Below are 13,250 nucleotides of genomic sequence, written 5' to 3' on the forward strand. Positions count from 1 at the left end.
TCAGTTACTATGAAGAGACCTCTGTTTCTTGTCCTGTTGCTCTGGTGCCCTTCCTCTCTTGTGAGTCACTAGAAAAAAATATTTTCCCCTTTAAATAACTTTTGGTTAGCATCGCTCCAATGAAGGGCAGCTTTGCCCTCAAGTCTTACAGATTGTTAGTGAAAGTGGTACTTTTGATTGCTACTTATGGCACTCACCTCTCTATCTACCCAGTTCTCTTTCTTAGGATCTGTTGTGAGTCCCTCATGGGCTGGATCAGGAGATGTCACCATGCATTTCTTTTTTTTTTTTTTTTTAAGATTTATTTATCTGAGAGAGAGAGAGCACATGAAAGGGGGGAGGGTCAGAGGGAGAAGCAGACTCCCTGCTGAGCAGGGAGCCTGATGCGGGACTTGATCCCGGGACTCCAGGATCATGACCTGAGCCGAAGGTAGTCACTTAACCAACTGAGCCACCTAGGCGCCCCTCACCATGCATTTCTTAGAGTCCTCTATATCCCCAGCTAAAGAAGACTGTGTTCATGAATCAACATCTTTGTGCCCACTGTCCTCCTCACTTACAAGATAATATCCGGGAGGTGCCTTGGTGTCTTTTTTTAATAAACTTGGATGCGCCCCTTTAGTTCACCAGGCAGGTCTGATCTTGCAGTGGTGTATTGGGCTTGAGCTCAACCTGGGACACAAAGCATGCTTATATTGAGCTGAAAATATTCACTCTGCACTTATTATCCAAAAGGTTCTTATTATACTAAGGGTACATGGAACAAGCATAATTCCCTTCTATTATGTCCACCCCTCAAGGCTGAAGCCAGCTCTTTTCCTGCTCCTCTCAAAATTCTATTTTTCTAGGTTAAGCACACTCAGGACTTTTTACCATTCTTCATATGATGTATTTCATGTTTTCTCACCATTTGGGTCAATTTCCTCTGAAAATGCTCTGGCCTGTCTGTAACCTTCCAAAAATGTGAGATCAAAGAGACTATTTGGCTCAACTGGAGAAGATTAGACTGGACTATCCCCTGTTTTGTTCTACCTATTCTGCATCTTGTGGTGACAAAGCACATGATTCTTTAAATTGGATTTATAGCTAAGCCATATATCTGCAAATCTGAGTTCAGAATTTATAAGTCATTATTTAATAATCAAAGATGTAATGAAAACTAACCAGACTGATTTTGACATGTACTTCTAAAAACAACAGAATTACCTAATTATGATAGTTACATTTCTGAAGATGTAAGGCTTAAAAAAAAGAACAATAATAAAAACTAACAAAAAATGGAAAGGCTATGAAAGGTAAGTTATATAACTTCTGGATATCCTATAAATTTAGGCATGTTTTCTTGAATGTTTTCTCAGCACAAATTAAGAACACCACAAATTTTTCTCAGCACAAATTAAGTGTGAGTAGCTTTGCAGAGGCAACCAGCATTTATCCAGCATCCTGTAGGAGAGGATAACAAAAGAAGGAAATGGGAGGGTTATAGCCTTCTACTTTGTATAGCCTGACTCTGAGAATTCAAGAATTAAGTTGTTGGTTATTAATTTAATATTTCATCCATACTAAGTAGCATTATTCTTTGGGGTTTTTGCTCTTGAAGAGCAAATTGGTAAGAGTTCTGTTTGGGAATCAGAAGACCTAAGTTTAAATTCCATAACTTCTGTTTCCTTGATAACATTATTAATGTTTTTTAATCTTATAGTTCTTTACCTAATAAGAGTAGCTGTCTCATTATTTGTGAAGAGGCTTCAGTGAGATGGTGCATGTAAGGTTCTTAGAATGGAACACTTCACATTAGTAAGCATCCAGTAATGGTAGCTGCTGTTATTTTGAGTTATTGCTTGCTGAAATAATAACTAGGATTTTTCCTTTACATATTTTGAAGAATGTTCACATACCTCACCATCTCATTTGTTTCTTGTGACAACTTGTCAAATAGGTAGGTAGACGTTATTATTACAGGGTGACTTGACTTAGTTTATTAGTGGAAGAACAGAGACTAGAACCCAGCCTTCAGACTCAAAATCCCTTGAGACTTCAAATGAATTACAATACCAATGTAAACTCTGTCCATGGGGAACAGACAGAAGAGCTAATGTATAGTAGAATTACTAATATTAGACTCTGACAAAGAAATAGAAACACAAAATGAATATAGATGGTGTTTTTTGGGGAATACCCTGAAGATGAGATGAAGTTTCCTTCTGTATAGTGTGTTCTTGTCACTAAATGTGAAGGTGATTAATGAATTAAGAGAGTTTTTTTGGCATAAAGAAATTGTGACTCAAAGTAAATACCTTTTAAACTACTCCAGGGATTGAGTAACTAGAACTAGGTTCTGGGTTGAAAGAAAAATAGTTATTTCCTTCCTGGATTAGTGAGTATTGTTAATTTAATGGACCTAAGTTATAGAATGATGATAAAAAGATACAGAAGTTCTAGTTAACCATCCTATGTGGGGTGTTTGGCTGTGGGGTTACTTTATTTACAGTTTCTATCTCACTTAAGGGTAACTTGACCTGAAATGGACAGGGGGATAAAACTTCTTTGGGGCAATAAGATGTAATTCGAAGGTTAATGTTTACTCAACGGCTAGAGTGCTCCAAACCATTCAATTTAAAGGTTATCTTCTTTTAAAAGCCTTCCAGAGAAGGAAATTCAATAGTAGAGCCTAAGTAGTTCACCAACTAATTGTTAAAAAACAATTTCTCTGTATCTCCATTTTTCTTTAATAAAATAGGAGTGTTATGCTGACATAAAGCCTGATAAAGTCTACAAAAAGAAAAGACAGCTGATTTCATGTAAAAATCTAAGTGAAACAAAATGTATGCAACTAAATTATAACTGAATATTCTAAAAATAATACACAAGAACCAAGTAGGATTTAATCTGGGAATGTGGAACAATAAAAAGTAATCCAATAAGAGATTACAGGAGGAAAAACATACTAATAATGTACAAAAGGAATTAGATTTAGTTCAATATATACTGTTAAATGCTTGGTACAGGAGGACTAGAAGAAACAGCCTTAGCAAAATAAACAGAAGAAAGTTTCAAGGACCAATAATAAGAAATGTGTCATGAACCCAGAGTTTTGATTAGTTGAATTTCATGCCCTAGTTTGAGAGAAAAGAGGAAACATGTTAGAAATCAGTTTTTAAAATTATATTAGCTGTTTAAAACTTAAAGATACTCTTACTAATATCTAGAGTAGGACAAAAATATTTCCATTATCAACACAATTTTGGAGATTCTAGTTAATATAATAAGCATGAAAATAAAACAAGAAATATGAATTCTAGGCAGGAACAAAAAAAGCAGTCATTATTTTCAAATGACATGATTTTATATCTAGAAAAGCCAAGAGACTACATTAAAAATATAAGAGGTAAAAAGCAGCTCAGTTCATTGGTGCATTTCAAGATTTTGGCCAGATAATTCTTTGTTGTTGGGGCTATCCTGTGCATGTCAGGGTTTTTAGCAGCATCACTGGTCTCTACCCACTGGATGCCATTGGAAGTCTGCATCCTCACCTCCAAGTTATGTCCACCAAAAATGTCTCCAGACAAAACTGCCTGGAGGTAAAAACCATTGCCATAGATTAAAAAAGGAAAGGAGATTTTAAATGACACAGAAAAAAAAAGGCACCTGTTTTTGTATCCCGACTTATACTATAAAGAAGAATTATGAGAAAATTGGTAATATGTCATCAATAACTGGATTATGAGGAAATTGGTAATATGTCATCAATAACGATATTTGATCATATTTAGGAATAATTGTCAAATTTGGATGTGTAATAATGGCGTTATATTTTTTAAAAGACTTTTTTGAGTGATGTATATTGAGTGATGTATATAGACATGCGGTTAAAATGATGTATCTTGTATTTGCTTAAAAATACAGCTGAGGTGGGTAGGTGAATAAAAACTGAGCAGGTCTGGCTATTCTCTTTCTCTCTTTTACCTTTTTTCTTGAACATGATAAGAGGAATAGGGCCTTCCGTGGAGGTGGGGATTTCTCTTGACTTCCTGTAGTTTGTGGTAGGCAGACAAGGAAGAGCTAGCCCCAACCACAACGCCCCCCCCACAGTGAGTGGACCCACAGGGCAGCCTGGAATCTGTCTGCACATCATCTCTTAGGGGGTGAAAAGTATTTTCTTTTCATTCCCACTCCCCCCTTTTTTATGTCTCCTGGCTTAAGCTGCATTTACCATTTAGTTTTTATAGAGCCTTAAGTTGGGGAAGGAGGGAACATTTCCCAAACTATTACTAAGAACCTCATACTGTCTCTTATTTTGCTGTTAATTGTTGTTGGGTGATGCCTTGGCAGACATCCCAAGATAGACAAAGTGTAAAGGACTATGATACCAAAACCCCACCCTGAACTCTAACAATTTTCATAGTTACAAGCAAAACAAACATATTTCTTTTGACCTACTATTCCTGTTCCTTGTCAGATGCATAACGCTGCCTCTTTTGTGGTAACACTTAGTGACAGCCCCGTACTATCAGGAGACAAAACAACATAGTGACCAAAGCCAGTGTTGGGGGATAGGCCAATAGGATATGTGCTAGGAAAGGTGTTCTGAAGGCTCTTGCTTTTTGAGGCCTGTTCACTAAGGTCTCCAGGCTACCATGGTGCTTAAAGTCACCACTTTTATTTATTTTATTTTTTTAAGATTTTATTATTTATTTGAAAAAGAGAGAGAGAGAGAGAGCAGGAATACAAGCAGGGGGAGTGGGAGAGGGAGAATCAGGCTTCCCCCAGAGCAGGGAGCCCAATGAGGGACTCGATGCGGGGCTCGACCCCAGGACTCTGGGATCATGACCTGAGCCGAAGGCAGACACTTAACGACTGAGCCACCCAGGTGCCCCTAAAGTCACCACTTTTAAAGTCAACTCCTTATGAAAATGCATATCTCCAGGAGCTTTCTGCTAAAGTAGAAATGTGTTACTTTGGAGAAAATACACACCACACTAACTCTGTACATCCACAGAGAGCCCAAGTACAGATTAGTTTATCAAGTTAATTAATTTGAAAGGAAGGTCCTTAAGAAAGGAATTACAAAATAGTACTTTCTATGGGGGCACGATGAGAAAGCTCAGGGAAGCTAGGAAGGTAAGAAAAGTGTAAGGAAGAACATGAAGAGATGCTTGGGAAGGCATGGCCTGGGTAGGGAGAATCCTTGCCAGACAGGGGACAGCAAAAACTAAGTCTAGACCAGCATTGTGCATTGGAACTTTCTGCAGTAATGAAAGTATTCTATATCTGCACTGTTCAGTACAGTAATTAGCCATAAGTCACTATTGACTATTGAGTGCTTGAAATGTGACTGGTGTGATTGAAGAAATGAATTTTAAAATTTATTTAATTTTACTAATATGAATTAAAATTTAGATAGCCATAGGTAGATAGTGGCTCCTGTATTGGATGAGGCACATCTAGATGGATAGGGGGGTGGGGAAAAAAATCACAGAAAGCAACATATGGGGGAATCAGAGACACATTTCACATGGTATCACTTTATATTTCTAGGCAACAAGTAGTTTACAAATTACAAGTTATATTTGGCAAATTAACTTGTCTCATGAAATATTTGTGTAGATTAAATAAACTGACTATAGTAAGCTATAATGATTAGATTTGCCATGTCCTTCATAATCTTATTTTACTTATATGAACACAGTTGAATGAAGGGAAGGAGACCATTGAGAATGATCAGAAAGGGGATTCTTAATATTCAAGAGAGGCTGTAATTGCTTTTACAAATATGTAATTGCAAGTTTTGTTATAAATTTTTCTTTAAGAATTTTGATTGTTTCTCTTGGCTGCTTATGCCTCGATCAAGACATTTATAGGGGCTGCAATCACAGTCACTGAACCTCAACCAGGGTGGAGCCCAGGAACATTCTCCCCATTGCCCTCACAAGTTTTGGCACATTTTGGAACGAGCAGTCAAACAAACAAACCTAGCAACCTCTATTGTAATGATAGTTGAACATATTGGCATAGAGATAGAATTTTCCTTCCTGGTATTACTAATGTACTTAATGAAAGTATTTTTTGATTGGTTATTTTTTTATCAAGGCTAAGCTGTTCAGAAAGTATTAAGTGGCACCAGAAATTTTGCCTAAATCATTTCGTGGCTGTTGGGGGCCATGAAACCTACACAAGAATGAAAATAATCTCTCTTTAAAAAAAAAAATTTGTATTTGAGAGAGAGAGAAAGACAGCACAAATGGGTGGGGGGGGAGAGAGAGAGAGAGAGAGAATTTCAACCAGACTCCATGCTGAGCACAGAGCCTGATGCGGGACTTGAACCCAGGACCCTGAGATCATGACCTGAGCCAAAACCAAGAGTTGGATGCTTGACCGACTGCACCACCCAGGCACCCTGAAAATAATCTCTTTAAGATAGCCTAAGCCAGAACAATCTTTTGGTATTGTTCAGGAGAAAGGATTCCCTTTGGAATTTTGAAATATCCTCCTAATTAATGTGGTGATATCTAGCATGTCATTCCTATGCCAGATGGTTATCCCAGAGAGAATTTGGTCAACTCCCTGTTTCATGCCATGTGAAACCCCTCTGCCCCAAGATTTCTGCATATTTCTGGAGTTCTTATACTCTTGTGGTCACCCATGACTCTGAAATGCTGTTTCCTCTGAATTAATTGGCTTGGATCATGAATCATCTTGTCATCTTGTAGCTGGTGTTTCTGTTCTGTACCATGTCAAACAAAATGTGAAATTTATTCCTTTACTCTGTTTTCACAGATTCCTGCCATTACAAAGCATGTGCATCAGAATTAAAGATTTTATTTATGCATAAGTTATGACCTAGGACTCTCTGAAAATTGCCTTGAGGTCAGTGGAGGATACTGTTTGGTGACTTATTAGCTGTCTTCATAAACTGTGCCATCACTTTTGTATTAGCTTCATAGGTTCACCATGGAGTTCTTGAGAAGTTCCACCTATTCTCAAACCCTAAGTCAGGTACTATGTCCAAATATCAGTTTGATTTTTTCTACCTCATCTGACTTCTTACAAGTTCCTACCGGACTTGTTTGAAATATTCTTGAGATGCTACTTCAGAATATTTATGAGGTTAGAAGGACCCTAAATTAATCCCAGAGCCCAAATTAAAAAAAAAGAAATTGTGTTTGGGCCCTTGGATGGCTCAGTTGGTTAAGCATCTGCCTTCAGCTCAGGTCATGATCCTAGGGTCCTGGGATGGAGTCCCACATTGGGCTCCCTGCTCAGCAGATTCTGCTTCTCCCTCTCCCCCTCCCCCCTGCTCATTCTCTCTCTCTCTCAAATAAATAAAATCTTTTAAAAAATCTGTATTTAACTGCACAAGTAATTAACATGGTTTCAATGGAAAAATAGTCTAGAAATTTGTTTTCAGAGTATGTAATTTCTTAGGGAGGACAGGTAAGGTAGCTTATTATGGAATGAGAATACATTCTTCTTGGGATGTTCAGTAATGAACTATGGAAAGGATTTAGATGTGTTTGTAATAAGGAGCTTAGAGTCTAGACTCCAGGGTTTCTAGAAGCAGGAACAGATTACTAAATAATCTTTAAGATATATTTTATTTATGGTAAAATTCACAGATCTTAAGTGTAAAACTGAATGGGTTTTGATGAATGAAACCATTGTATAACTACCACATAAATCAATATGTAGAACATTTCCATCACTCCTGAAAGTCCCCTATGCCTCCTTTCAGATAATCACTACTCTCTGTAAGCAACCATTGTTCTGAGAAATGGATTAATTTTGTAAATGGAATAATAAAAAATGTGTTCCTTTATGTCTGTTTTCTTTCATTCAACATGTTTTAAAAATTCATCCATGTTGTTGAATGCACCAATGCTTTGTTCTTTTTAATTGCTGGGTACTATTTGTCATATATTTCCATTTACCTAACACTCCCTCTATTTTTTCATCAGTGATCTGCAGTGTTCTGCATACAGATTCTACACAAATTTTTAAAGAATTATACCTCTTTCTTTCATTTTTATTTGTTGGAGCTGTTGTATAAGGTATTTAAAAAAAACTGTAGTGTCCAATTGTTTATTATTACCATTTAGAAATACTATTATTATTTGAATGTTGACTTTGTCTCCTGAGATCTTGTTAAATTTATGTATAATTTTTGGGAGCTCCACACCACCTTGAAAAAATTTCTTCAAATTTTCTAGCAGACAATAATTTCATTTGTAAAAAGGAACAATTTTATTTCTCTGTTCTTAATTTTAATGTTTAATTTCTCCCTCTCTCCTTCCTTCCTTCCTTCCTTCCTTCCTTCCTTCCTTCCTTCCTTCCTCCCTTCCTCCCTTCCTCCCTTCCTCCCTTCCTCCCTTCCTCCTTCCCTTCCCTTCCTTTCCCTTCTCTTCCCTTCCCTTCCCTTCCCTTCCCTATTCCTTTCCTTATTCCTTTCCTTTCCTTCATATTGCACAGGCTAGAACATACACTACACTACTGAATGGGAATGGTAAGAGTAGAAGTCTTTGTCTTGTATCTAATCTTAGAGGAAAAACATTCAGTCTTTACCACTGAATATGAGTGGGATTTTTTAGATACCTTCTGTCAGGATGAGAAAGTTCCCCTCTTTTCCTAGTTTGCTGGGAGTTTTTATCATGAAAGACATTTGAATTTTGTCAAAAGCTTTTTCTACATTAATTGATGTGATCATGTGGCTTATGTGTGTTTCTGGGTATGTGCATTGTAGCGGGTTAGTATGATGGATTACATTGATTTTCAAATAGTGAATCCAACTTACAGTTTTTAAAAAGATTTATTTTTTTAGAGAGAGAAAGAGAGAAGGGGGGAAGGGCAAAGGGAGAGAATCCTCAAGCAGACTCCCTGCTAAGCATGGAGATGAGGTGGGGTTCAATCTCACGGCTCATGAGATCATGACCTGAGCCCAAACCAAGAGTCGGATGCTTAACTGACTGAGCCATGCAGGCGCCCCCAATGTTACATTTTTGGAATGAACCCTACTTGGTAGTGGTCTATTTTTCTTCTTATATATTGCCAGATTTAATTTGCTAATATTTTGTTAAGGATTTTTGTGTTTATGTCCATTAGGTATATTGGTCTGTAATTTTCTTGTACTGACTTTTTCTGGTTTTGGTATCAAGGTAAGGCTGGTCTTGCAGAAACGGTTGGGAAATGTTACTTCCTGTCTATTCTCTGGAAGATACTTGTAGAATTGATGTTATTTCTTTTTCAAATCTTTGGTAGAATTCACCAGTGAAATCATCTGGAGATTTTTAAATTAAATTTGTGAATTAAATTTCTTTGATATAGAGTCATTCAAATTATGTATTCCAGGATAGGTGAGTTGTAGTAGTTAGTGTTTTTTCTTTGTGAATTAAATTTCTTTGATATAGAGTCATTCAAATTATGTATTCCAGGATAGGTGAGTTGTAGTAGTTAGTGTTTTTTAAGAAACTGGTCTATTTCATCTCTTTTGTCCAACTTATATGCATGGAGTTTGTAGTATTTTATTATTATTTTGGTGTCTGCAGAGTTTATAGTGATAGCCCTTATTTTGTCTATGGTATTGTTGTCATGTGTCTTCTTTTCTTTGTCAGTCTGGTTAAAGGTTTATTAATTTTATCACGGCTTTCAAAGAACCAATTTTGGTTTGGTTTATTTTCTGTGTTATTTTTCTGTTTTTGATTTAATCAGTTTCTGCTCTTTATTATTCCTTCCTTTTGTTTGCTTTGGATATATTTGGGTATTTTTTTTCTAGTTTAAGGTAAACTTTTTAAATTTTTGATTTGAGAAATTTCTTCTTTTCTAATATGTTTTGAAAATTATAAATATCCTTTTACACACTTTAACTGCATCCCACAAGTTTTAATATGTTGAATTTTAATTTTTGTTCAGTTCATAAATATTTTCCAATTTCCCTTATAACTCCATCTTTGATCCATAGATGATATAGAGTTATGTTGTTTAATTACCAGATATTTGGAGATTTTCTAGTTATCCTCCTGTTATTGAATTCTAGTTTAATCTCATTATGATCAGAGAACATATTTTGTATGGTTTCATTAGAAAAAACTTTTTTAAGGCTTGTTTTGGCCCAGGATATGGTCTGTCTTGGAATATGTTTCATCTGTATTTGAGCAGAATGTGTATTCTGTCATTTGGTGGATTTTTTAAAATGTTAATTAGTTCTAATTAGTTAATAGTATTGTTCTGTTCTTCTATATCTTTGCTAATTTAAAAAATCTATTTGTTCTATTGATTACTGGATGAGAATGTTGAAGTCTTCAACTGCAATTGAAGACTTCTTTTTTAATCTATCAATTTCTGTCTCATGTATTTTAAGGCTGTATTGTTAGATAATATATATTTAGGATTGTTATGTCTTCTTGGCAAAGACCCTTTAATCATTAGGTAATGTCTCTCTTTATCCCTGGTAACATTTTTTTTTGCTCTAAGCTTTCTTTTTTCTGATATTAATAGCCAGTCTGACTTTTTAAAAAAAATTGTATCTGTATGCTGCATCTTTTCTATTCTTTTATGTCTAATTTACCTGTTATTATATTTGAAGTGGGCCTATTGTAGCATATAGTTGTGGGTGGTTTTGTTTTGTTTCCTTGGTACATTCTGAAATCTCTTATTTTTGACTTGGTGTATTTAAAGCATTTACTTTTAAGGTAACTATATGTTTGGATTTATATATATGTTTAAAACAGATAGGTTGGGGGACGTAGGTAACTTAGTTATCATCTGACTTTGGCTCAGGTTGTGACTTCAGGGTCGTGGGATTGAGCGTGTCTGGCTCCCCACTCAGTGGAGGAGTTCCTCTGTTTCTACTATCCTGTCTTCTTTTGTAATATTTGAATATTTTTTGATATTCTCTTTTATCTATTGAGTTTTCAGCTATACCTCTGTGTGTGTGTGTGTGTGTGTGTGTATTTTAATGGTTGCTCTAGATATTAGAATATATTTATTCTTAACTTTTCACAGTCTACTTAGAATAATATTTTATCACCTCACATGCAATGTAAAAATCTTGTTACCCAATGGATTCCTTACTGTTGTAATTTTCATATGCATTATATCGACATACATTGAGATCCCATGGAACAATGTTATCATTTTTGCTTTCATCCATCATGAATATTTAAAGAACATAGCAGAAAAATAGTTTCATATTTACCCAGATAGTTACCATTTCTGTTGACTTTCCTTCACTTGCATAGTTTCAAGTTTCCCTTTGAGATCATTTCCCTTCTTTCTTCAGATCTTCTGTTACCATATCTTCCATAGTAAGTCTGCTGTTGACAAATTCCTTTAGTTTTTAGTCATCTGATAATGTTTTATTTTCATCTTCATTTTTGGAGGATATTTTCACTGGATGTAGAATTCTGAGTTGACAGTTCTTTAATTTCAGTACATTATGTCCTTTAGGCATTCATGGTTTCTCATGAGAAATCTGTGGATCTTTAAATTGTTGTCCCCCTCCATGTAATGCCCTGTTTTCCTCAAGCTGATTTCAAGAAACTTTGTTTTTAGTTTTTTTTCAAATAATTTTTTTATTGTTATGTTAATCCCCATACATTACATCATTAGTTTTAGATGTAGTGTTCCATGATTCATTGTTTGTGCATAACACCTAGTCTTCCATGCAGAATGTGCCCTCCTCAATACCCATCACCAGGCTAACCCATCCTCCCACCCCCCTCCCCTCTAGAATCCTCAGTTTGTTTTTCAGAGTCCATCATCTCTCATGGTTTGTCTACCCCTCCGATTTCCCCCCCTTCATTCTTCCCCTCCTGCTATCTTCTTCTTCTTCTTTTTTTTTTTTCTTAACATATATTGCATTATTTGTTTCAGAGGTACAGATCTGAGATTCAACAGTCTTGCGCAATTCACAGCACTTACCAGAGCACATACCCTCCCTAGTGTCTATCACCCAGTCACCACATCCCTCCCACCCCACCCCCCACTCCAGCAACCCTCAGTTTGTTTCCTGAGATTAAGAATTCCTCATGTCAGTGAGGTCATATGATACATGTCTTTCTCTGATTGACTTATTTCGCTTAGCATAATACCCTCCAGTTCCATCCAGGTTGTTGCAAATGGCAAGATTTCATTCCTTTTGATGGCTGCATAATATTCCATGGTATATATATACCACATCTTCTTTATCCATTCATCTGTCAATGGACATCTTGGCTCTTTCCACAGTTTGGCTATTGTGGACATTGCTGCTATAAACATCGGGGTGCACGTACCCTTTCGGATCCCTACTTTTGTATCTTTGGGGTAAATACCCAGTAGTGCAATTGCTGGATCATAGGGTAGCTCTATTTTCAACTTTTTGAGGAACCTCCATACTGTTTTCCAGAGTGACTGCACCTGCTTGCATTCCCACCAACAGTGTAGGAGGGTTCCCCTTTCTCCGCATCCCCGCCAACATCTGTCGTTTCCTGACTTGTTAATTTTAGCCATTCTGACTGGTGTGAGGTGGTATCTCATTGAGGTTTTGATTTGGATTTCCCTGATGCTGAGCGATATTGAGCACTTTTTCGTGTGTCTGTTGGCCATTTGGATGTCTTCTTTGGAAAAATGTCTGTTCATGTCTTCTGCCCATTTCTTGGTTGGATTCTTTGTTCTTTGGGTGTTGAATTTGATGAGTTCTTTATAGATTTTGGATACTAGCCCTTTATCTGATATGTCATTTGCAGACATCTTCTCCCATTCTGTCGGTTGTCTTTTGGTTTTGTTGACTGTTTCCTTTGCTGTGCAAAAGCTTTTTATCTTGATGAAGTCCCAATAGTTCATTTTTGCCCTTGCTTCCCTTGCCTTTGGCGATGTTTCTAGGAAGAAGTTGCTTCGGCTGAGGTCGAAGAGGTTGCTGCCTGTGTTCTCCTTTAGGATTTTGATGGACTCCTATCTCACATTGAGGTCTTTCATCCATTTGGAGTCTATTTTTGTGTGTGGTGTAAGGAAATGGTCCAGTTTCATTCTTCTGCATGTGGCTATCCAATTTTCCCAACACCATTTGTTGAAGAGACTGTCTTTTTTCCATTGGACATTCTTTCCTGCTTTGTCAAAGATGAGTTGACCATAGAGTTGAGGGTCCATTTCTGGGCTCTCTAATCTGTTCCATTGATCTATGTGTCTGTTTTTGTGCCACTACCATGCTGTCTTGATGATGACAGCTTTGTAATAGAGCTGGAAGTCTGGAATTGTGATGCTGCCAGCTTTGCTTTTCT

This window comes from Neomonachus schauinslandi, chromosome 1, assembly GCF_002201575.2.
Source record: "Neomonachus schauinslandi chromosome 1, ASM220157v2, whole genome shotgun sequence".
Lineage (NCBI taxonomy): Eukaryota > Metazoa > Chordata > Mammalia > Carnivora > Phocidae > Neomonachus > Neomonachus schauinslandi.